This window comes from Heterodontus francisci, chromosome 23 (genome assembly GCF_036365525.1).
Source record: "Heterodontus francisci isolate sHetFra1 chromosome 23, sHetFra1.hap1, whole genome shotgun sequence".
Classification (NCBI taxonomy): domain Eukaryota; kingdom Metazoa; phylum Chordata; class Chondrichthyes; order Heterodontiformes; family Heterodontidae; genus Heterodontus; species Heterodontus francisci.
Window position 1 is genome coordinate 53,011,575 of NC_090393.1, and position 25,344 is coordinate 53,036,918.

The 25,344-nt window shown below is 53.4% G+C and overlaps 1 protein-coding gene across 9 annotated transcripts in view; it reads right to left on the reverse strand.

The window, feature by feature from the left end:
* LOC137382817 (oxysterol-binding protein 2-like) overlaps nt 1-25,344 on the reverse strand; it is a 441,835-nt gene that overhangs the window by 156,173 nt on the left and 260,318 nt on the right. The gene's annotated exons all lie outside the window — the stretch shown is intronic.

Here is a 25,344-nt window from a genome sequence, read left to right on the forward strand (position 1 = left end):
TCTCCTTTTAAACTGCTCCGCTCCGCTCCCGGCCTCTCCTTTTACAGTGCTCCGCTCCGCTCCCGGCCTCTCCTTTTACAGTGCTCCGCTCCACTCCCGGCCTCTCCTTTTAAACTGCTCCGCTCCGCTCCCGGCCTCTCCTTTCACACTGCTCCGCTCCGCTCCCAGCATCTCCTTTTACACTGCTCTGCACCGCTCCCAGCCTCCCCTTTTACACTGCTCCACTCCGCTCCCGGCCTCTCCTTTTGCACTGCTCCACTCCGCTCCCGTCCTCTCCTTTTACAATGCTCCGCTCCGCTCCCAGCCTCTCCATTTACACTGCTCCGCCCCCTCCTTTTACACTGCTCAGTCCGCTCCCGGCCTCTCCTTTTACACTGCTCCGCTCCGCTACCGGCCTCTCCATTGACACTGCTCCGCTCCGCTCCCGGCCCCTCCTTTTACACTGCTCCGCTCCGGTCCCGGCCTCTCCTTTTACACTGCTCCGCTCCGCTCCGGGCCGCTCCATTGACACTGCTCCGCTCCGGTCCCGGCCTCGCCATTGACACTGCTCCGTTCCGCTCCCGGCCTCTCCATTGACACTGCTCTGCTCTGCTCCCGGCCTCTCCTTTTACACTGCTCCGCTCCGCTCCCGGCCTCTCCTTTTACACTGCTACGCTCCGCTCCCAGCCTCTCCTTTTACACTGCTCCGCTTTGCTCCCGACCTCTCCTTTTACACTGCTCCGCTCCACTCCCGGCATCTCCATTGACACTGCTCCGCTCCGCTCCCGGCCTCTCCTTTTACACTGCTCCGCTCCGGTCCCAGCCTCTCCTTTTACACTGCTCCGCTCCGCTCCCGGCCTCTCCTTTTACACTGCTCCGCTCCCGGCCCCTCCATTGACACTGCTCCGCTCCGGTCCCGGCCTCTCCTTTTACACTGCTCCGCTCCACTCCCGGCCTCTCCTTTTGCACTGCTCTGCACCGCTCCCAGCCTCTCCTTTTACACTGCTCCGCTCCGGTCCCGGCCTCTCCTTTTACACTGCTCCGCTCCGCTCCCGGCCTCTCCTTTTGCACTGCTCTGCACCGCTCCCAGCCTCTCCTTTTACACTGCTCCGCTCCGCTCTCGGCCTCTCCTTTTACACTGCTCTGGTCCGCTCCCGACCTCTCCATTGACACTGCTCCGCTCTGCTCCCGGCCTCTCCTTTTACACTGCTCCGCTCCGCTCCCGGCCTCTCCTTTTACACTGCTCCGCTCCGCTCCCGCCCTCTCCTTTTACACTGCACCGCACTGCTCCTGGCCTCTCTTTTTACACTGCTCCACCCCATCCTTTTACACTGCTCCGCTCTGCTCCCGGCCTCTCTTTTTACACTGCTCTGCTCCGCTCCTAGCCTCGCCTTTTACAATGCTCCGCTCCGCTGCCGGCCTCTCCTTTTACACTGCTCCACTCCACTCCCAGGCTCTCCTTTTACACTTCTCCACCCCCTCCTTTTACTCTGCTGCTTGCCTCACTTTTTACACTGCACCACCCCCTCCTTTTGCACTGCTTAGTCCGTTCCCGGCCTCTCCTTTTACACTGCTCTGCTCCGCTCCTAGCCTCGCCTTTTACAATGCTCCGCTCCCGGCCTCTCCTTTTACACTGCTCCGCTCCGCTCCCGGCCTCTCCTTTTGCACTGCTCCGCTCCCGGCCTCTCCTTTCACACTGCTCCGCTCCGCTCCCGGCCTCTCCTTTTGCACTGCTCTGCACCGCTCCCAGCCTCTCCTTTTACACTGCTCCACTCCGCTCCCGGCCTCTCCTTTTGCACTGCTCCGGTCCGCTCCCAACCTCTCCTTTTACACTGTTCCGCTCCGCTCCCGGCCTCTCCTTTTAAACTGCTCCGCTCCGCTCCCAGCCTCTCCTTTTACATTGCTCCGCTCCGCTCCCGGCCTCTCCTTTTACACTGCTCCGGTCCGCTCCCGGCCTCTCCATTGACACTGCTCCGCTCTGCTCCCGGCCTCTCCTTTTACACTGCTCCGCTCCGCTCCAGGCCTCTCCTTTTAAACTGCTCCGCTCCGCTCCCAGCCTCTCCTTTTACATTGCTCCGCTCCGCTCCCGGCCTCTCCTTTTACACTGCTCCGGTCCGCTCCCGGCCTCTCCATTGACACTGCTCCGCTCTGCTCCCGGCCTCTCCTTTTACACTGCTCCGCTCCGCTCATGCCCTCTCCATTTACACTGCTCCGCTCCCAGCCTCTCCTTTTACACTGCTCCGCTCCGCTCCCGGCCTCTCCTTTTACAGTGCTCCGCTCCGCTCCCGGCCTCTCCTTTTACAGTGCTCCGCTCCACTCCCGGCCTCTCCTTTTAAACTGCTCCGCTCCGCTCCCGGCCTCTCCTTTCGCACTGCTCCGCTCCGCTCCCAGCATCTCCTTTTACACTGCTCTGCACCGCTCCCAGCCTCCCCTTTTACACTGCTCCACTCCGCTCCCGGCCTCTCCTTTTGCACTGCTCCACTCCGCTCCCGTCCTCTCCTTTTACAATGCTCCGCTCCGCTCCCAGCCTCTCCATTTACACTGCTCCGCCCCCTCCTTTTACACTGCTCAGTCCGCTCCCGGCCTCTCCTTTTACACTGCTCCGCTCCGCTACCGGCCTCTCCATTGACACTGCTCCGCTCCGCTCCCGGCCCCTCCTTTTACACTGTTCCGCTCCGGTCCCGGCCTCTCCTTTTACACTGCTCCGCTCCGCTCCGGGCCGCTCCATTGACACTGCTCCGCTCCGGTCCCGGCCTCGCCATTGACACTGCTCCGTTCCGCTCCCGGCCTCTCCATTGACACTGCTCTGCTCTGCTCCCGGCCTCTCCTTTTACACTGCTCCGCTCCGCTCCCGGCCTCTCCTTTTACACTGCTACGCTCCGCTCCCAGCCTCTCCTTTTACACTGCTCCGCTTTGCTCCCGACCTCTCCTTTTACACTGCTCCGCTCCACTCCCGGCCTCTCCATTGACACTGCTCCGCTCCGCTCCCGGCCTCTCCTTTTACACTGCTCCGCTCCGGTCCCAGCCTCTCCTTTTACACTGCTCCGCTCCGCTCCCGGCCTCTCCTTTTACACTGCTCCGCTCCCGGCCCCTCCATTGACACTGCTCCGCTCCGGTCCCGGCCTCTCCTTTTACACTGCTCCGCTCCACTCCCGCCCTCTCCTTTTACACTGCACCGCACTGCTCCTGGCCTCTCTTTTTACACTGCTCCACCCCATCCTTTTACACTGCTCCGCTCTGCTCCCGGCCTCTCTTTTTACACTGCTCTGCTCCGCTCCTAGCCTCGCCTTTTACAATGCTCCGCTCCGCTGCCGGCCTCTCCTTTTACACTGCTCCACTCCACTCCCAGGCTCTCCTTTTACACTTCTCCACCCCCTCCTTTTACTCTGCTGCTTGCCTCACTTTTTACACTGCACCACCCCCTCCTTTTGCACTGCTTAGTCCGTTCCCGGCCTCTCCTTTTACACTGCTCTGCTCCGCTCCTAGCCTCGCCTTTTACAATGCTCCGCTCCCGGCCTCTCCTTTTACACTGCTCCGCTCCGCTCCCGGCCTCTCCTTTTGCACTGCTCCGCTCCCGGCCTCTCCTTTCACACTGCTCCGCTCCGCTCCCGGCCTCTCCTTTTGCACTGCTCTGCACCGCTCCCAGCCTCTCCTTTTACACTGCTCCACTCCGCTCCCGGCCTCTCCTTTTGCACTGCTCCGGTCCGCTCCCAGCCTCTCCTTTTACACTGTTCCGCTCCGCTCCCGGCCTCTCCTTTTAAACTGCTCCGCTCCGCTCCCAGCCTCTCCTTTTACATTGCTCCGCTCCGCTCCCGGCCTCTCCTTTTACACTGCTCCGGTCCGCTCCCGGCCTCTCCATTGACACTGCTCCGCTCTGCTCCCGGCCTCTCCTTTTACACTGCTCCGCTCCGCTCCAGGCCTCTCCTTTTAAACTGCTCCGCTCCGCTCCCAGCCTCTCCTTTTACATTGCTCCGCTCCGCTCCCGGCCTCTCCTTTTACACTGCTCCGGTCCGCTCCCGGCCTCTCCATTGACACTGCTCCGCTCTGCTCCCGGCCTCTCCTTTTACACTGCTCCGCTCCGCTCATGCCCTCTCCATTTACACTGCTCCGCTCCCAGCCTCTCCTTTTACACTGCTCCGCTCCGCTCCCGGCCTCTCCTTTTACAGTGCTCCGCTCCGCTCCCGGCCTCTCCTTTTACAGTGCTCCGCTCCCGGCCTCTCCTTTTAAACTGCTCCGCTCCGCTCCCAGCCTCTCCTTTTACAGTGCTCCACTCCGCTCCCGGCCTCTCCTTTTACAGTGCTCCGCTCCGCTCCCAGCCTCTCCTTTTAAACTGCTCCGCTCCGCTCCCGGCCTCTCCTTTTACAGTGCTCCGCTCCGCTCCCGGCCTCTCCTTTTAAACTGCTCCGCTCCGCTCCCGGCCTCTCCTTTTACAGTGCTCCGCTCCGCTCCCGGCCTCTCCTTTTACAATGCTCCGCTCCGCTCCCAGCCTCTCCATTTACACTGCTCCGCCCCCTCCTTTTACACTGCTCAGTCCGCTCCCGGCCTCTCCTTTTACACTGCTCCGCTCCGCTCCCGGCCTCTCCATTGACACTGCTCCGCTCCGCTCCCGGCACCTCCTTTTACACTGCTCCGCTCCGGTCCCGGCCTCTCCTTTTACACTGCTCCGCTCCGCTCCCGGCCCCTCCATTGACACTGCTCCGCTCCGGTCCCGGCCTCGCCATTGACACTGCTCCGTTCCGCTCCCGGCCTCTCCATTGACACTGCTCCGCTCTGCTCCCGGCCTCTCCTTTTGCACTGCTCCGCTCTGCTCCCGGCCTCTCCTTTTACACTGCTCCGCTCCGCTCCCAGCCTCTCCTTTTACACTGCTCCGCTCCGCTCCCGACCTCTCCTTTTACACTGCTCGGCTCCACTCCCGGCCTCTCCATTGACACTGCTCCGCTCCCGGCCTCTCCATTTACACTGCTCCGCTCCGGTCCCAGCCTCTTCTTTTACACTGCTCCGCTCCGCTCCCGGCCTCTCCTTTTACACTGCTCCGCTCCGCTCCCGGCCCCTCCATTGACACTGCTCCCCTCCGGTCCCAGCCTCTCCATTGACACTGCTCCGCTCTGCTCCCGGCCTCTCCTTTTGCACTGCTCTGCACCGCTCCCAGCCTCTCCTTTTACACTGCTCCGCTCCGCTCCCGGCCTCTCCTTTTAAACTGCTCCGCTCCGCTCCCAGCCTCTCCTTTTACACTGCTCCGCTCCGCTCCCGGCCTCTCCTTTTACACTGCTCCGCTCCGCTCCCGGCCCCTCCATTGACACTGCTCCCCTCCGGTCCCAGCCTCTCCATTGACACTGCTCCGCTCCGCTCCCGGCCTCTCCTTTTGCACTGCTCTGCACCGCTCCCAGCCTCTCCTTTTACACTGCTCCGCTCCGCTCCCGGCCTCTCCTTTTAAACTGCTCCGCTCCGCTCCCAGCCTCTCCTTTTACACTGCTCCGCTCCGCTCCCGGCCTCTCCTTTTCCACTGCTCTGGTCCGCTCCCGGCCTCTCCATTGACACTGCTCCGCTCTGCTCCCGGCCTCTCCTTTTACACTGCTCCGCTCCGCTCCCGGCCTCTCCTTTTACACTGCTCCGCTCCGCTCCCGCCCTCTCCTTTTACACTGCACCGCTCTGCTCCTGGCCTCTCTTTTTACACTGCTCCACCCCATCCTTTTACCCTGCTCCGCTCTGCTCCCGGCCTCTCTTTTTACACTGCTCTGCTCCGCTCCAAGCCTCGCCTTTTACAATGCTCCGCTCCGCTCCCGGCCTCTCCTTTTACACTGCTCCACTCCACTCCCAGGCTCTCCTTTTACACTTCTCCACCCCCTCCTTGTACACTGCACCGCTCTTCTCCCGGCCTCACTTTTTACACTGCACCACCCCCTCCTTTTGCACTGCTCAGTCCGTTCCCGGCCTCTCCTTTTACACTGCTCTGCTCCGCTCCTAGCCTCGCCTTTTACAATGCTCCGCTCCCGGCCTCTCCTTTTACACTGCTCCGCTCCGCTCCCGGCCTCTCCTTTTGCACTGCTCCGCTCCGCTCCCGGCCTCTCCTTTCACACTGCTCCGCTCCGCTCCCGGCCTCTCCTTTTGCACTGCTCTGCACCGCTCCCAGCCTCTCCTTTTACACTGCTCCACTCCGCTCCCGGCCTCTCCTTTTGCACTGCTCCGGTCCGCTCCCAGCCTCTCCTTTTACACTGCTCCGCTCCGCTCCCGGCCTCTCCTTTTAAACTGCTCCGCTCCGCTCCCAGCCTCTCCTTTTACATTGCTCCGCTCCGCTCCCTGCCTCTCCTTTTACACTGCTCCGGTCCGCTCCCGGCCTCTCCATTGACACTGCTCCGCTCTGCTCCCGGCCTCTCCTTTTACACTGCTCCGCTCCGCTCCAGGCCTCTCCTTTTAAACTGCTCCGCTCCGCTCCCAGCCTCTCCTTTTACATTGCTCCGCTCCCGGCCTCTCCTTTTACACTGCTCCTGTCCGCTCCCGGCCTCTCCATTGACACTGCTCCGCTCTGCTCCCGGCCTCTCCTTTTACACTGCTCCGCTCCGCTCATGCCCTCTCCTTTTACACTGCTCCGCTCCCAGCCTCTCCTTTTACACAGCTCCGCTCCGCTCCCGGCCTCTCCTTTCACAGTGCTCCGCTCCGCTCCCGGCCTCTCCTTTTACAGTGCTCCGCTCCGCTCCCGGCCTCTCCTTTTAAACTGCTCCGCTCCGCTCCCAGCCTCTCCTTTTACAGTGCTCCGCTCCGCTCCCGGCCTCTCCTTTTACAGTGCTCCGCTCCGCTCCCGGCCTCTCCTTTTAAACTGCTCCGCTCCGCTCCCGGCCTCTCCTTTTACAGTGCTCCGCTCCGCTCCCGGCCTCTCCTTTTAAACTGCTCCGCTCCGCTCCCGGCCTCTCCTTTTACAGTGCTCCGCTCCGCTCCGGGCCTCTCCTTTTACAGTGCTCCGCTCCGCTCCCGGCCTCTCCTTTTAAACTGCTCCGCTCCGCTCCCGGCCTCTCCTTTCACACTGCTCCGCTCCGCTCCCAGCCTCTCCTTTTACACTGCTCTGCACCGCTCCCAGCCTCCCCTTTTACACTGCTCCACTCCGCTCCCGGCCTCTCCTTTTGCACTGCTCCACTCCGCTCCCGGCCTCTCCTTTTACAATGCTTCGCTCCGCTCCCAGCCTCTCCATTTACACTGCTCCGCCCCCTCCTTTTACACTGCTCAGTCCGCTCCCGGCCTCTCCTTTTACACTGCTCCGCTCCGCTCCCGGCCTCTCCATTGACACTGCTCCGCTCCGCTCCCGGCCCCTCCTTTTACACTGCTCCGCTCCGGTCCCGGCCTCTCCTTTTACACTGCTCCGCTCCCGGCCCCTCCATTGACACTGCTCCGCTCCGGTCCCGGCCTCTCCTTTTACACTGCTCCGCTCTGCTCCCGGCCTCTCCTTTTACACTGCTCCGCTCCGCTCCCAGCCTCTCCTTTTGCACTGCTCCGCTCTGCTCCCGACCTCTCCTTTTACACTGCTCCGCTCCACTCCCGGCCTCTCCATTGACACTGCTCCGCTCCGCTCCCGGCCTCTCCTTTTACACTGTTCCGCTCCGGTCCCAGCCTCTTCTTTTACACTGCTCCGCTCCGCTCCCGGCCTCTCCTTTTACACTGCTCCGCTCCGCTCCCGGCCCCTCCATTGACACTGCTCCGCTCCACTCCCGGCCTCTCCTTTTACACTGCTCCGCTCCGCTCCCGGCCTCTCCTTTTACACTGCTCCGTTCCGCTCCCGGCCTCTCCTTTTACACTGCTCCGCTCCGCTCCTGGCCTCTCCTTTTACACTGCTCCGCTCCGCTCCCGGCCTCTCCATTGACACTGCTCCGCTCCGGTCCCGGCCTCTCCATTGACACTGCTCCGCTCCGCTCCCGGCCTCTCCTTTTAGACTGCTCCGCTCCGCTCCTGGCCTCTCCTTTTACACTGCTCTGCTCCTCTCCCGGCCTCTCCTTTTACACTGCTCCGCTCCGCTCCCGGCATCGCCTTTTACACTGCTCCGCTCCTGGCCTCTCCTTTTACACTGCTCCGCTCCGCTCCCGTCCTCGCCTTTTACACTGCTCCGCTCCTGGCCTCTCCATTTACACTGCTCCGCTCCGCTCCCGGCCTCGCCTTTCACACTGCTCCGCTCCTGGCCTCTCCTTTTGCACTGCTCTGCTCCGCACCCGGCCTCTCCTTTTACACTGCTCCGCGTCGCTCCCGGCCTCTCCTTTTACACTGCTCCGCTCCGCTCCCGGCCTCTCTTTTACACTGCTCCGCTCCGCACCCGGCCTCTCCTTTTAGACTGCTCTGCTCTGCTCCCGGCCTCTCCTTGTACACTGCTCCGTTTCGCTCCCGGCCCCTCCATTGACACTGCTCCGCTCCGGTCCCGGCCACTCCATTGACACTGCTCCGCTCTGCTCCCGGCCTCTCCTTTTACACTGCTCCGCTCTGCTCCCGGCCTCTCCTTTTACAGTGCTCCGCTCCGCTCCCAGCCTCTCCTTTTACACTGCTCCGCTCCGCTCCCGACCTCTCCTTTTACACTGCTCCGCTCCACTCCCGGCCTCTCCATTGACACTGCTCCGCTCCCGGCCTCTCCATTTACACTGCTCCGCTCCGGTCCCAGCCTCTTCTTTTACACTGCTCCGCTCCGCTCCCGGCCTCTCCTTTTACACTGCTCCGCTCCGCTCCCGGCCCCTCCATTGACACTGCTCCCCTCCGGTCCCAGCCTCTCCATTGACACTGCTCCGCTCTGCTCCCGGCCTCTCCTTTTACACTGCTCCGCTCCGGTCCCAGCCTCTCCTTTTACACTGCTCCGCTCCGCTCCCGGCCTCTCCTTTTACACTGCTCCGCTCCGCTCCCGGCCCCTCCATTGACACTGCTCCGCTCCGGTCCCGGCCTCTCCTTTGACACCGCTCCGCTCCACTCCCGGCCTCTCCTTTTGCACTGCTCTGCTCCGCTCCCAGCCTCTCCTTTTACACTGCTCCGCTCCGGTCCCGGCCTCTCCTTTTACACTGCTCCGCTCCGCTCCCGGCCTCTCCTTTTGCACTGCTCTGCACCGCTCCCAGCCTCTCCTTTTACACTGCTCCGCTCCGCTCCCGGCCTCTCCTTTTAAACTGCTCCGCTCCGCTCCCAGCCTCTCCTTTTACACTGCTCCGCTCCGCTCCCGGCCTCTCCTTTTACACTGCTCTGGTCCGCTCCCGGCCTCTCCATTGACACTGCTCCGCTCTGCTCCCGGCCTCTCCTTTTACACTGCTCCGCTCCGCTCCCGGCCTCTCCTTTTACACTGCTCCGCTCCGCTCCCGCCCCCTCCTTTTACACTGCACCGCACTGCTCCTGGCCTCTCTTTTTACACTGCTCCACCCCATCCTTTTACCCTGCTCCGCTCTGCTCCCGGCCTCTCTTCTTACACTGCTCTGCTCCGCTCCTAGCCTCGCCTTTTACAATGCTCCGCTCCGCTCCCGGCCTCTCCTTTTACACTGCTCCACTCCACTCCCAGGCTCTCCTTTTACACTTCTCCACCCCCTCCTTGTACACTGCACCGCTCTTCTCCCGGCCTCACTTTTTACACTGCACCACCCCCTCCTTTTGCACTGCTCAGTCCGTTCCCGGCCTCTCCTTTTACACTGCTCTGCTCCGCTCCTAGCCTCGCCTTTTACAATGCTCCGCTCCCGGCCTCTCCTTTTACACTGCTCCGCTCCGCTCCCGGCCTCTCCTTTTGCACTGCACCGCTCCGCTCCCGGCCTCTCCTTTCACACTGCTCCGCTCCGCTCCCGGCCTCTCCTTTTGCACTGCTCTGCACCGCTCCCAGCCTCTCCTTTTACACTGCTCCACTCCGCTCCCGGCCTCTCCTTTTGCACTGCTCCGGTCCGCTCCCAGCCTCTCCTTTTACACTGCTCCGCTCCGCTCCCCGCCTCTCCTTTTAAACTGCTCCGCTCCGCTCCCAGCCTCTCATTTTACATTGCTCCGCTCCGTTCCCTGCCTCTCCTTTTACACTGCTCCGGTCCGCTCCCGGCCTCTCCATTGACACTGCTCCGCTCTGCTCCCGGCCTCTCCTTTTACACTGCTCCGCTCCAGGCCTCTCCTTTTAAACTGCTCCGCTCCGCTCCCAGCCTCTCCTTTTACATTGCTCCGCTCCGCTCCCGGCCTCTCCTTTTACACTGCCCCGGTCCGCTCCCGGCCTCTCCATTGACACTGCTCCGCTCTGCTCCCGGCCTCTCCTTTTACACTGCTCCGCTCCGCTCATGCCCTCTCCTTTTACACTGCTCCGCTCCCAGCCTCTCCTTTTACACTGCTCCGCTCCGCTCCCGGCCTCTCCTTTTACAGTGCTCCGCTCCGCTCCCGGCCTCTCCTTTTACAGTGCTCCGCTCCGCTCCCGGCCTCTCCTTTTAAACTGCTCCGCTCCGCTCCCAGCCTCTCCTTTTACAGTGCTCCGCTCCGCTCCCGGCCTCTCCTTTTACAGTGCTCCGCTCCGCTCCCAGCCTCTCCTTTTAAACTGCTCCGCTCCGCTCCCGGCCTCTCCTTTTACAGTGCTCCGCTCCGCTCCCGGCCTCTCCTTTTAAACTGCTCCGCTCCGCTCCCGGCCTCTCCTTTTACAGTGCTCCGCTCCGCTCCCGGCCTCTCCTTTTACAGTGCTCCGCTCCGCTCCCGGCCTCTCCTTTTAAACTGCTCCGCTCCGCTCCCGGCCTCTCCTTTCACACTGCTCCGCTCCGCTCCCAGCCTCTCCTTTTACACTGCTCTGCACCGCTCCCAGCCTCCCCTTTTACACTGCTCCACTCTGCTCCCGGCCTCTCCTTTTGCACTGCTCCACTCCGCTCCCGGCCTCTCCTTTTACAATGCTCCGCTCCGCTCCCAGCCTCTCCATTTACACTGCTCCGCCCCCGCCTTTTACACTGCTCAGTCCGCTCCCGGCCTCTCCTTTTACACTGCTCCGCTCCGCTCCCGGCCTCTCCATTGACACTGCTCCACTCCGCTCCCGGCCCCTCCTTTTACACTGCTCCGCTCCGGTCCCGGCCTCTCCTTTTACACTGCTCCGCTCCGCTCCCGGCCCCTCCATTGACACTGCTCCGCTCCGGTCCCGGCCTCGCCATTGACACTGCTCCGTTCCGCTCCCGGCCTCTCCATTGACACTGCTCCGCTCTGCTCCCGGCCTCTCCTTTTACACTGCTCAGCTCCGCTCCCAGCCTCTCCTTTTGCACCGCTCCGCTCCGCTCCCGACCTCTCCTTTTACACTGCTCCGCTCCACTCCCGGCCTCTCCATTGACACTGCTCCGCTCCGCTCCCGGCCTCTCCTTTTACACTGTTCCGCTCCGGTCCCAGCCTCTTCTTTTACACTGCTCCGCTCCGCTCCCGGCCTCTCCTTTTACACTGCTCCGCTCCGCTCCCGGCCCCTCCATTGACACTGCTCCCCTCCGGTCCCGGCCTCTCCTTTTACACTGCTCCGCTCCACTCCCGTCCTCTCCTTTTACACTGCTCCGCTCCGCTCCCTGCCTCTCCATTGACACTGCTCCGCTCCGCTTCCGGCCTCTCCTTTTACACTGCTCCGCTCCACTCCCGGCCTCTCCTTTTACACTGCTCCGCTCCGCTCCCGGCCTCTCCTTTTACACTGCTCCGCTCCGCTCCCGGCCTCTCCTTTTACACTGCTCCGCTCCGGTCCCGGCCTCTCCTTTTACACTGCTCCGCTCCGCTCCCGGCCTCTCCATTGACACTGCTCCGCTCCGGTCCCGGCCTCTCCATTGACACTGCTCCGCTCCGCTCCCGGCCTCTCCTTTTAGACTGCTCCGCTCCGCTCCTGGCCTCTCCTTTTACACTGCTCTGCTCCTCTCCCGGCCTCTCCTTTTACACTGCTCCGCTCCGCTCCCGGCCTCGCCTTTTACACTGCTCCGCTCCTGGCCTCTCCTTTTACACTGCTCCGCTCCGCTCCCGTCCTCGCCTTTTACACTGCTCCGCTCCTGGCCTCTCCTTTTGCACTGCTCCGCTCCGCACCCGGCCTCTCCTTTTACACTGCTCCGCGTCGCTCCCGGCCTCTCCTTTTACACTGCTCCGCTCCGCTCCCGGCCTCTCTTTTACACTGCTCCGCTCCGCACCCGGCCTCTCCTTTTAGACTGCTCTGCTCTGCTCCCGGCCTCTCCTTTTACACTGCTCCGCTTCGCTCCTGACCTCTCCTTTTACACTGCTCTGCTCAGCTCCCGGCCTCTGTTTGTACACTGCTTCGCCCCCTCCTTTTATACTGCTCCACTCCGCTCCTGGCCTCTCCTTTTACACTGCTCCGCTCCTGGCCTCTCCTTTTGCACTGCTCTGCTCCGCTCCCTGCCTCTCCTTTTACACTGCTCCGCTCCACTCCCTGCCTCTCCTTTTACACTGCCCTGCTCCGCTCCTCGTCTCGTCTTTTACACTGGTCCGCCCCCTCCTTTTACACTGCTCAACGGCGCTCCCTGCCTCTCCTTTTACACTGCTCTGCTCCGCTCTCGGCTTCTCCTTTTACATTGCTCCGCTCCCTGCTTTTACACTGCTCCACTCCGCTCCTGGCCTCTCATTTTACACTGCTCCACTCCCTGCCTCTCCTTTTACACTGCTCTGCTCCGCTCCTCGTCTCGTCTTTTACACTGGTCCGCCCCCTCCTTTTACACTGCTCAACGGCGCTCCCTGCCTCTCCTTTTACACTGCTCTGCTCCGCTCTCGGCTTCTCCTTTTACATTGCTCCGCTCCATGCTTTTACACTGCTCCACTCCGCTCCCTGCCTCTCCTTTTACACTGCTCCGCTCCGCTCCTTTTACACTGCTCTGCGTCACTCCCAGTCTCCCCTTTTACACTGCTGCGCTCCGCTCCCGGGCTCCCCTTTAACACTGCTCTGCGTCACTCCCAGTGTCCCCTTTTCCACTGCTCTGCGCCGCTCCCGGGCTCCCCTTTTACACTGGTCCGCCCCCTCCTTTTGCACTGCTCAACGCCGCTCCCGGGCTCTCCTTTTACACTGGTCCGCCCCCTCCTTTTCCACTGCTCAACGCCGCTCCCGGGCTCCCCTTTTACACTGCTCCGCATCGCTCCCGGCCTCTCCTTTTACACTGCTCTGTGCCGCTCCCAGTCTCTTCTTTTATCTTGCTCTGCGCCGCTCCTGGCCTCTTCTTTTACGATTCTCCACTCTGCTCCCAGTCTCACCTTTCATGTTGTATTCTTTTTTTGGTGCATTCTGCGTATTGACACCTAGTGTTTGTGATGGCCATAAAATGGTAATGCTGACACAATGTCCCAGATTTTACATTGAGAGTAAGGATGAGGTTAACAATGCTCACCATTATTGAGCAGCTCAGGCAGCAACATCCGGAGTCTGCACAAGGGGAGTTTAACATGGAAAATGAAAATTGCAGTCGGAGTTACCTTGCTCACCCACAAACTGCGCAATAACATTACCTTGCCTAGGGGTTCAGCATTGAAATTAATGTAAGAGTGTAAAGTTGCTGTATTTACCCACTAAACACAACAGTATAAGTCAGAATTACTGCCAAACAACCTCTCTGGCACTGGGGCGGCGCAGTGGTTAGCACCGCAGCCTCACAGCTCCAGCGACCCGGGTTCAATTCTGGGTACTGCCTGTGTGGCGTTTGCAAGTTCTCCCTGTGTCTGCGTGGGTTTCCTCCGGGTGCTCCGGTTTCCTCCCACATGCCAAAGACTTGCAGGTTGATAGGTTAATTGGCCATTATAAATTGCCCCTAGTATAGGTAGGTGGTAGGGACAGGTGGGGATGTGGTAGGAATATGGAATTAGTGTAGGATTAGTATAAATGGGTGGTTGATGGTCAGCACAGACTCGGTGGGCCGAAGGGCCTGTTTCAGTGCTGTATCTCTAAACTAAAACTAATATAGAATCTCATTCCTTCAAAATTTAATTAGTGTTGGAAATTCTTAAAATATAAAAGTTAATATAATTTTTTAAAAACTTTTTTTGTCTCTTTTATCTCTCTCTCAATTCCATCTTTCTTTCCCTCTCTATTTCACTTACTGTACAGGATTTAATTTTATTTATTACTTCTTGATTTAGACTCCACATGTCTCAGTGAGGATTCTTCAATCTGACTGGTTCAAGGCATTGCTGCTGCTTGTCCTGCTCTCAGATGCCCAGTAGAGGGCACTGAGCTGGATCAGACGCCCAATGACAGTAAGTTGCCCCTGAAAGTCCCATAAAGCGTGTGTGGGCAGCTGTCAGTGTAGTGAATGGAAATGCCATTCCTTTGCCGCTTGCTGCAAAATCTAGGCCAATGTGCTTGTGCCTATCCCCATCATAAAAACACTCTATCACCTTATCCGATTGATAACCAGATCAAACAATCTGGGCAGAATGTCTTGCTTCTCAGCGGATGACCTCAAGAAAACAACAAAACTTTCAATTTAACACAAACCAATGCAAAAAGAAAATGCCTACTCGTTATTTATGGAATTAAAAATAGAGAAAGAATTATTTATACCGCAGTTTTATAAATTAAACAGGATGTATCTTGCTCTTTGACAACCAAGGTCCTAACCAAGTACAGTACATTCTGTGCCTTCACTATTCCTTTCTAATCTCTGCCACCCTTTTGATTCAATTCTCACCTCAAGTGACTTTATTTCTCCATCTCATGCAAGGTCACCATAAACTGCTCTTTCCCACTGGGACCTATGAATAGAGTCCTCAGCAGGCACAAGCAGAGACCATCTGATTCATAGTGTGTATTCGGGACATTTTCTTAGAGCAGTACGTTCTAGTGCCAACCAGGGAGCAGGCTATTCTAGATCTGGCAATGTGCAATGAGACAGGATTAATTAATGACCTTATAGTAAAGGAGCCTCTAGGCAACAGTGATCATAAAATGATAGAATTTCACATTCAGTTGAGGGTGAGAAATGTGGGTGGACCAGTTTTCAAACTTAAAAGAAGGCAATTACGAGGGTATCAAGACAGAGTTGGCCAAAGTAAACTGGGAAATTAGGTTAAAAGGTAGGATAGTAGAGAAGTAGTGGCAGACATTTAACGAAATATTTAATAACTCTCAGCAAAGATATATTCCAGTGAGAAAGAAAGACTCTCGGAGAAGGATGCACCATCCATGGCTAACTAAGGAAGTTAAAGATAGTATCAAATTGAAAGAAAAAGCATACAATTCTGCAAAGATTGGTGGTAGATCAGAAGATTGGATCGATTTTAAAAACAAGCAAAGAGTAAAAAAAAGGGAGAAATCTTGAAAATATGAGAGAAAGCTAGCTAGACAAACAATCAAAACAGTAAGAATTTCTACAAGTGTTTAAAAAGGAAAAGAGTAACTCAAGTGAGCGTTGATCCTCTAGAGAGTGAGTCTGGGGAATTAATAATGAGTAACAAGAAAATGGAAAAAGCGTTGAATAGGTATTTTGTGCCGGTCTTCACAGTAGATGACACAAAAACATCCCAAGATACTTGAAAAACAAGAGATAAAAAGGAGGGAAGAATTTAATACAATCACAATCACCAGGGAAAAGGTACTGGGAAAACTATTAGAGCTAAAGGCTGACAAGTCCCCAGGACCTGATGGCCTGCATCCTAGGGTCTTAAAAGCAGTGGCTGCAGAGATAGTAGATGCTTTAGTTGTGATCTTCCAAAATTCCTGAGATTCTGGAAAGGTCCCAGTGGGTTGGAAAATAGCTAATATAACTCCTATCTTCAAGAAAGGAGAGAGACAGAAAGCAGGAAACTATAGGCCAGTTAGCCTAACATCTGTCATTGGGAAAATGCTAGAATCTATTAAGGAGGTTGTAGTAGGGCACTTAGAAAATCATAATGCGATCAGGCAGAGTCAACATGAATTTGTGAAAGGAAAATAGTGTTTAACTAATTTATTAGAGATCTTTGAGGGAGTAACAAGCAATGTGGATAAAGGGAAACCTGTAGATGTGGTGTACTTGAATTTTCAAAAGGCATTCGATAAGGTGCCACATCAAAGGTTACGACACAAAATAAGAGTTCATGGTGTAGGGGGTAACTTATTAGCAGGAAAGAGGATTGGTTAGCTAACAGGAAGCAGAGTGTAGGGATAAATGGGTCATTTTCAGGTTAGCAGGGTGTGACTAATGGAGCGACACAGGGCTCCGTGCTGGGCCTTAACTATTTACAGTCTACATCAATGATTTGGATTAAGGGACCAAATGTATGGTAGCTAAATTTGCTGATGACACAAAGACCAGTAGGAAGGTAAGTTGTCACGAGGACATAAAGCCTCTACAAAGGGATACAGATAAGTTAAGCGAATGGGTAAAAATTTGGCAGATGGAGTATAATGTGGAAAAATGTGAACTTGTCCACTTTGGTAGGAAGAATAGAAAAGCAGAATATTATTTAAATGGAGAGGGATCGCAGAACTCTGTGGTACAGAGGAATCTCGGTGTCCTGGTACATGAATCACAAAATGTTAGTATGCAGGTACAGCAAGTGATTAGGAAGGCAAATGGAATGCTGTTGTTTATTGCAAGGGGAATAGAATATAAAATAAGGGAAGTTTTGCTACAGCTGTACAGGATCTTGGTGAGACCACATCTGGAGTACAGTGTACAGTTTTGGTCTCCTTACTTAAGGAAGGATAAAATTACATTAGAAGCAGTTCAGAGAAGGTTCACTTGACTGATTCCTGGAATGAAGGGAATGAAAGAAAGGTTGAACAGGTTGGGCCTATACCCATTGGAGTTTAGGAGAATGAAAGATAATCCTATTGAAACATATAAGACCCTGCGGGGACTTGACGGGAGGATGCTGGAAGGATTTTTTATTTGATTAGAGATACAGCACTGGATGTTTCCACTTATGTGAGATTCAAACTAAGGGACACAGTTTAAAAAAAGGAGTCTCCTATTTAAGACGGAGGTGGGGAGAAATTTTCTCTCTCAGAGGGTTGTTATGCTGTAGAATTCGCTTCCTCCGAGAGCAATAGAGGCTAGGTCTTTGAATATATTCAAGGCTGAGTTAGATAGATTCTTGACAGACAAGGGAATCAAGTGTTATGGGGAAGCAGACAGGTAAGTGGAGCTGAGGCCACAACCAGATCAACCATGATCTTATCAAATGGTGGAGCAAGCTCGTGGGCCGAGTGGCCTACACTTAATTTGTATGTTTGTATGTTCTTTCCTGAGCTATCACATTACTGTCATTCCAATACTATTGCCCCAAGCATTATTCTGAAGCAAAGCTGGCCAAACACATTACGATCATATAGCATATAGGAATACTACATGCGAGAGATAAGCCTGTGTATATTTAAATTCCATCAGTGTCCACCTGAACCCTTATTCTGCATAAATGAGGGTCAGAGTGTCCATTGTAAATGGTATTTGGTGTGGACCACTGCATTATTGATCTTAATCAGCTAACTTGGACTTTCCTCAACATGTTACAGGCTGATGAGATATGGCAACAGTGACTTTGATGGGAGATGAATAGTTTCTAGGCTTAAAGCCACAACAATCAAGATTAAGGCATCACCACAGAGACAGAAAATTTTGGATATGTCAAGTAACACTTATTGGAATCTGAAAGTTTCCCGATCAAATCTGGAGTCAGACAGGGCTGTCCTCTGTCCCCGGTCTTGTTTGTTTGCTGTATTGAACCCTTTGCTGAGTCTATTAGGAAAGATGCGAGCATAAGAGGGGTGACAATCCCAGGCAGCGGAGGCACTCAGGTCAAAACCTCCCTGTACATGGATGACGTCGCCGTCTTCTGCTCGGATCCGCTGTCCGTGCGCAGACTGATGAGCTTCTGCGACCAGTTCGAACTGGCCTCGGGAGCCAAAGTTAACCACGGCAAGAGCGAGGCCATGTTCTTTGGGAACTGGGCTGACCGATCCTTTGTCCCCTTCACCGTCAGGTCAGATTACCTGAAGGTGCTGGGGATATGGTTCGGAAGGGCCGGGGCGTGCACCAAAACATGGGAGGAGCGAGTAGCCAAGGTACGACAAAAGTTGGGCATGTGGGGGCAGCGATCTCTCTCCATTGTGGGTAAGAACCTGGTCATCAGGTGCGAGGCGCTCACGTTGTTGCTCTACGTGGCGCAGGTCTGGCCCATACCCCACTCCTGCGCCGTGGCAGTCACCCGAGCCATTTTCCGCTTCGTCTGGGGATCTAAAATGGACCGGGTCCGGAGGGACACGATGTTCAAATCTCTGGACATGGGCGGGAAAAATGTACCCAACGTGGCCCTCATCCTGATGACCACCTTCGTGTGCGGCTGCATCAAGCTATGTGTAGATCCCCAGTACGCAAACTCCAAGTGTCACTACGTGCTGAGGTTCTATCTGTCCCCGGTGTTGCGAAGGATGGGCCTGGTCACATTGCCGCGGAACGCTCCGTGCAGTTGGGCGGCGCCGTACCACCTATCCTTCGTGGAGCAGTTTCTGCGGAAAAACACCTTTGACCACCGGTCCATCAGGCAGTGGTCTGCACGGAATGTCCTCAAGGCCCTACGGGAAAAGGAAACGGTGGATCCTGTCGGATGGTTCCCCGAGCAGACCGTCAAAGTCATTTGGCAGAATGCCTCATCACCAGAACTTTCAAACAAGCACCAAGACGTAGCTTGGCTGGTGGTGAGAAGGGCCCTCCCCGTCAGATCCTTCATGCACACCCGAAGTCTCGCCCCCTCCGCACAGTGCCCCCGCGTTGGCTGTGGTGGGGAAGAGACGGTCGCCCACCTCCTCCTGGAATGTGCCTTTGCAAAGCAGGTGTGGAAAGAGATGCAGTGGCTTTTGTCAAGGTTCATCCCAAGCAGCTCTGTAACACAGGAGTCTGTGCTCTATGGGCTGTTCCCAGGGACGCACACCGAGACAAACATCAACTGCTGCTGGAGGACTATCAATTCGGTGAAAGACGCCCTTTGGTCTGCCCGAAACTTGCTGGTCTTCCAGCGCAAAGAGTTGTCCACCACCGAATGTTGCAGACTGGCACATTCCAAGGTCCAGGACTACGTGCTGAGGGACGCACTAAAGCTTGGGGCAGCCGCAGCAAAGGCTCAATGGGGAAAGACCACAGTGTAAGGTTCCCCCACCAAGCTGGACTGAGGGGCTGGAACCATGGGAAGCCCCTCGAACTGTATCGTTAATATTCTCAATTGCTGTAAATGTAAAACTGTAATTGACATGACAATTGTGAAACGGAAGGGTTGGGAAGAAACTCATGACATTATTGAAAGAAACTGATCTCTTTTGCAATGTTTGTATTTTTTCGTGCTGTTTGGAAACTGTTTGGCAATGTAATTTTTACAGATTTTTATGAATAAAGTATATTTTGGAAATAAAAAAAAAAGTAACACTTATTACAGTCCAAAGCACTTGCCTCTTTAAATACTGCCTGCTGCACTTATTAAGGTTGATTTTAGCTAAATCAAGGCACTTCATTGCCCCCTTACTGGTTCTATTCTTTATAACATAGATACAGGCAGTAAGGCGCATCCTGCGTCATCCAATGCAGTCTAGTGACAATTACTGGATAGACCGAATGTTGAATCATTAGTTTCTAACCGTGGCAGTATTCAGCATCGCTGAGTTTCATTAAAGATCATAAGAACGAGGTTCAGGAGTAGGCTGTCCGGCCCCTCGAGCCTGCTCCGCCATTAAATAAGATCATGGCTGATCTTTTCGTGGACTCAGATCCACTTACCCGCGCTCCCACCGTATCCCTTAATTCCTTTATTGTTCAAAAAGATATCTACCTTAGCTTTAAAAACGTTTACTGAAGAAGCATCAACTACTTCACTGGGCAAGGAATTCCATAGATTAACAACCCTCTGGGTGAAGAAGTTCCTTCTTAATTCAGTCCTAAATCTGCTCCCTCTAATCTTGAGGCTATGCCCTCTTGTCCTAGCTTCAACTGCCAGTGGAAACATCCTCTCTACTTGTATCTTATCTATTCCCTTCATAATTTTATATGTTTCTATAAGATCCCCCCTCATTCTTCTGAATTCCAATGAATATAATCCCAATCTACTCAGTCTCTCCTCATAAGCCAACCCCCTCAACTCCGGAATCAACCTAGTGAACCTCCTCTGCACCCTCTCCAGTGCCAGTACATCCTTTCTCAAGTAAGGAGACCAAAACTGCACACAGTACTCCAGGTGCGGCCTCACCAATACCTTATACAGCTGCAACATAACCTCTCTGCTTTTAAACTCAATCCCTTTAGCAATGAAGGACAAAATTCCATTTGCCTTCCTAATTACGTGCTGTACCTGCAGACCAACCTTCTGCGATTCATGCACAAGGACACCCAGGTCCCTCTGCATAGCAGCATGCTGCAACTTTTTATCATTCAAGTAATAATCCTTTTTACTGTTACTCCTACCGAAATGAATGACTTCACAGGCTGATTCATGCCCAGGATACCCACAAGGCCTGGCATTTAGCCAATCAAATCAATATGATCTGCTTGCACTTTCCAGCTATTTTTAACATATTCTCTAAATCTTGTTCTCTTCTCTTTAACCCAGTGTTACCGTTATTTTTTTTTCTTCCCCCAGAGGGTTTCAGGCGCAGAGGGCTCAACATTTACAAACCAGACCAGCTCCAGTCTATACAAACGCAAACTACTGTGGATGTTGGAAATCTTAAATAAGATCAGAGGCTAGGAATTCTGCAGCAAGTAACCCATCTCCTGACTCCCCAAAGCCTGTCCACCATCTACAAGACACAAGTCAGGAATGTGATGGAATATTCTCCACTTGCCTGGATGAGTGCAGCTCCAACAACACTCAAGAAGCTCAACACCATCCTGAACAAAGCAGCCCGCTTGATTAGCCGCCCATCCACCACCTTAAACTTTCACTCCCTCCACTACCAACGCACAGTAGCAGCAGTGTGTACCATATACACGATGCACTGCAGCAACTCACCATGTCTCCTTTGACAGCACCTTCCAAACTCGCAACCTCTACCACCAAGAAGGACAAGGGCAGCAGGTACATGGAAACACCATCACCTGCAAGTTCCCCTCCAAGTCACACATCATTCTGACTTGGAACTATATTGCCGTTCCTTCACTGTCGCTGGGTCAAAATTCTGGAACTCCATCCCTAACAGCACTGTGGGTGTACCCGCACCAGATGGGCTACAGCAGTTCAAGAAGGCAGCTCACCACCACATTCTCAAAGGCAATTAGGATGGGCAACAAATCCCATGAAACGAATTTTTAAAAAAGAGCTAGGAATATGGAGTGCAGCAGCTTTTAAAGAGCTGCAGCTCCTTTCTTTACTTCTAACCATGGCAATGTGCAGCAAGGGGGGACAGTGGTGTAGTGGTAATGTCACTGGACTAGTAATCCAGAGGCCCAGGCTAATGCCCTGAGGATACAGATTCAAATCCCACCATAGCAGCTGGTGGAATTTTTTTTAATTCAATTAATTCATAAATTCAATTAATTAATTAAAAACCTGCAATTGAAAGCTAGTTCAGTAATGGTGCTGTAAACTATTATTGATTGTTGTAAAACCACATCTGTTTCACTAATGTCCTTTAGGGAAGGAAATCTGCTGTCCTTACCTGGTCTGCCCTACATCTAACTCCAGAACCACAGTAATGTGTTTGACTCTTAACTGCCCTCTGAAATGGCCTAGAAAGCCACTCATTTGTCAAGCGCAATTAGGGATGGGCAACAAATGCTGGCCTTGCCAGTGATGCCCACATCCCGTGAATGAATAAAAAAAAGCATAACAGGAGGTAGTCAACAGAATGAATGCAGTTTCTCATGCCTCAAAGGTCTGGGGGCCTGTAACAATGACAACTTGCACTTATATGGAACCTCGAATGTTGTAAAATATCCCAAGGCCCTTCACAGGAGCATTATCAAACAAATCTGACACTCAGCCATATAAGGAGGTATTAGGACAAACGACCAAAAGCTTGCCCGAAGAAGTAGGTTTTATGGAACTTCTTAAAGGGAGAGAAAAGTGTTCATCCTTCAAGGTGAAGATGAACAGCCATCATCTTGGGTGTTTGGTAGGGTTCCGGCGGGTAAGTAGGTGACTGTTAAGGCCGGTCTGTGCCCGGATGGTGCTGCTGGCTTGGGATTTTCTCCCCTTGCGTTTTCTGTCTGCCTCTGATATGCACTTGCTGTAAAAGGAGGCTGCACCCTTTTTTATTTGGTTGTGCCATGTGCAGCGAGCTTCTCCCAGGACTCGGGATTGACATCAAAACTCCTAAGCGAAGTCTTCAGAGTGTCCTTGTTGCGCTTTCTTTGACTGCCATGACAGTGCACCTGAGACTTGAGCTTAGGGCCTAGGCAGCTGAAGGAAATGCTGTCAGTGATGGAACAATTAAAATCAGTGGTGCGCAAGAGGTCAGAATTGGAGTGCTCTGCAAGCACCAAACTCTGAACTCCCAACATGATGCGACAGCAGCACTGCAACCCCACACATTGAAGGCCCTCAAACGACCCTGTCTGTAGTTTCATCTGCATCTTTATCACTGACAAAGAGAAAGGCTTCTTAAGCCTTGCATAACTGTTGCATACTTTACCACCATGTGGTACCTTCAACTACTTGCACGCTGTGCACAGAGGGGATGGTGGCATAGTGGTAATATCACTGGACTAGTAATCCAGAGGCCTGGGGTAATTCCCTAGGGAAAAGGGTTCAAATCCCACCATGGCAGTTGGTGGAAGTTAAATTTGATTAATTAATAAAAATCTGGAATTAAAAGCTAGTCTCAGCTGCACAGGTCATTGGCTGCCCCCACCTGATAAGGGAAGAATATAAAGCAGCTAGCGCATCATGTGGAGGGTTATTGTGGCTACTAATTAAGTTGAGATTGACTGGCAGAGAGTGGGTGGGCAATAAGGTACTCAGATATTTCACTGGAGAGCTTAAAATTGTAATTACACTGTTATAGAGCGTCTCATGACCTCAGGAAGCCTTCCAAAGTGCTTCCCAATGATTGAGATACTTTTAAAGTGTAGTCACTGATGCAATATAGGAAATACAGCCAATTGGTGCTCAGCAAGAACTCGCAAACAACAATGAAATAAACGATGAGATCATCTGTTTTAGGTGTTGGCTGAGGGATAAATATTGGCCAGGACACTGCAAGAAACTCTCCTTCGCCAAGAGTAATGCCAAGGGCTCTTTTTGAGAAAGCAGGCAGGGCGTGGGTTTAACAGCTCAACTCAAAGACAGCACCTCTGACAATGCAGTACTCTCTCAGTACTCAAGACTCTGGAGTGGGACTCGAGCCTACAACATCTGACTCAGAGGCATAAGTGCTAATGCTGAGCCATGGCTGACATAGGCACAATGCAAGAGGTAGACAATGTGACGGAAGTGGCAGTTTACACTATTACTCCAGGGGTCTCCCACTGAATAATGGTAGGAGAATCTGAGCAGTATTTCCAGGCCTGTTAATTTTCGACATCAAGCTAGATGTAGAACAGTGCCCCACCTTAACTGATTGGTGAGATCTTTGTCTTTATGTGCTAACTACATATTCCAGCAGAATTCTAGTGGAAATATAAATTTCATTGTATTTTGACTTGGACTCTGCCAATTTTCTGAGTACAAATAGCCAGGGCTCTGGGAGTAGTCCCTGAGCTACCCTGCCAGTTCTTTGAAGTAAAGGGATTGCAGCTGGTGCTGAGCTATCCCATGTTTTATCTGTATTATTCTGTTCCTGTGGTATGACACAGCCTGTAAGTCAATGGAATTAGAGCCATTCTTTTTCTAATATTCAAGTCCTACTCTAGAGAGCTGAGCACAAAATCAAGGTTGACACACCAGTGCAGTACAGAGGGAGTGCCGCACTGTTGCAGGTGCTATCTTTTGGATGAGATGATAAACCCATCTGTCCTTTCAGGTGGACATAAAAAATCCCATGGCACTATTTCAAAGAACAGCAGCGGGTTCTCCCTTGTGCCTTGGCCAATATTTACTCCTCAACCATTGCTGTTTCTGCGCACAAACTGCATTTTCTGACACTGCAACAGGGACTACAATTCAAATGCACTTCATTAGTTGTTAACCATTTTGGGACGTCATGAGGTGGTGAAAGGTCCCCTCCAGGGCAGCCATTGGTAGGCCCAGTGTGGCTCGAGTCTGGATTTCAACTACTGGCAGCTGAGGTGCTGCGGTTACAGACTGATGCAAAAGTCATCCTGAGTGAGCAATAATTCACCAGCGAACCACAGAAAGAAGTAATGCGAAAGAAGTAATGCAAAAGGAGCAATGCAGAAACAGCAGTGTGGAAAGACAGACAGTGCAGCAAATTCCTCATCACCAACTATTTGTCAGCGAAAGAGTTGAATCAGTCAGTTTGGAAGTTTATAAGCAAGCAGCACTAAGCATGAAGGGATCCAAAAATTCATTGTGAGGCCTATTTCAACTTATTTTATAAAACTCAGGGGGGTGGAGTGAGACTCACGCGTAATCTCAACGTTTGGATCAGCCTCCAAAAACCCAAAATCAGTCATGTTCTGGAACTTCAAAGCCAGCAATGTTGAGGCTCTGGTCAATTCCATGATAAATCCCTACGGAGCACGTTGATCTACTCCCCGAGGATACAATGAGCCCAACCAACACAACGAAAAGAATCAAACAAAAAAGATTCTCTTAGTTTGAACTTCAAGCTCCAAATAAACCTATTCTAATTTTAAGACATCTTTCACACTGTTGTGGTTAGTAATCACAGAAGCTGGGTTATTTTAGCAGTGGTGATTCGTGGGCGAGATTAACAGCCATGCAATACTGTGCAAAAAAGTACAAAATGTCTACAAAACATTACCACCTCAAAGAACACAAATCTAATTCGATGCCCATTTGCTGCAGGTTATCATTAAATCTTCACTATATTAATCACACCAATCAAATCCTGGAAAATCAAACAGCATTATGTGCTTATTAAAGTAGCAGGCTCTAGGGCACTTACAGCATTGTGAAAGGCATAATAAGCAGTCTCTCAGTCCTTAATAAAAGGGTAAACCATGGTAAACAATGCCCAGGGTTCTCCGCTTGTGCTAGGCCAGTTTCCCAATGGAACGCAGAAGTATTTAAGTGGCGAATGAGTCACTAATCTCCCTCTCGCCCAAACTCACTGACTCCCTACTCGCCCAAATTTTGTATCCCTTTATTTGGAATACTGCCTCCATTTACAGTACAGATTAAGGAGTATTTTACCCCTTGTACAGTACAAAGAAATATATTACCCCTTATACAGCACAGACTAAGGAATGTACTACCCCCTGTACAGTACAGATTAAAGAGTATATTACCCCTTCTACAGTATGGATTAAGGAGCATATTACCCCTTTACACCTGATAATGTTGCCCTTGTACTGTACAGGGGGTAATATATTCCTTAATCTGTACTGTTTTGGGGTAATATACTCCTTAATTTGT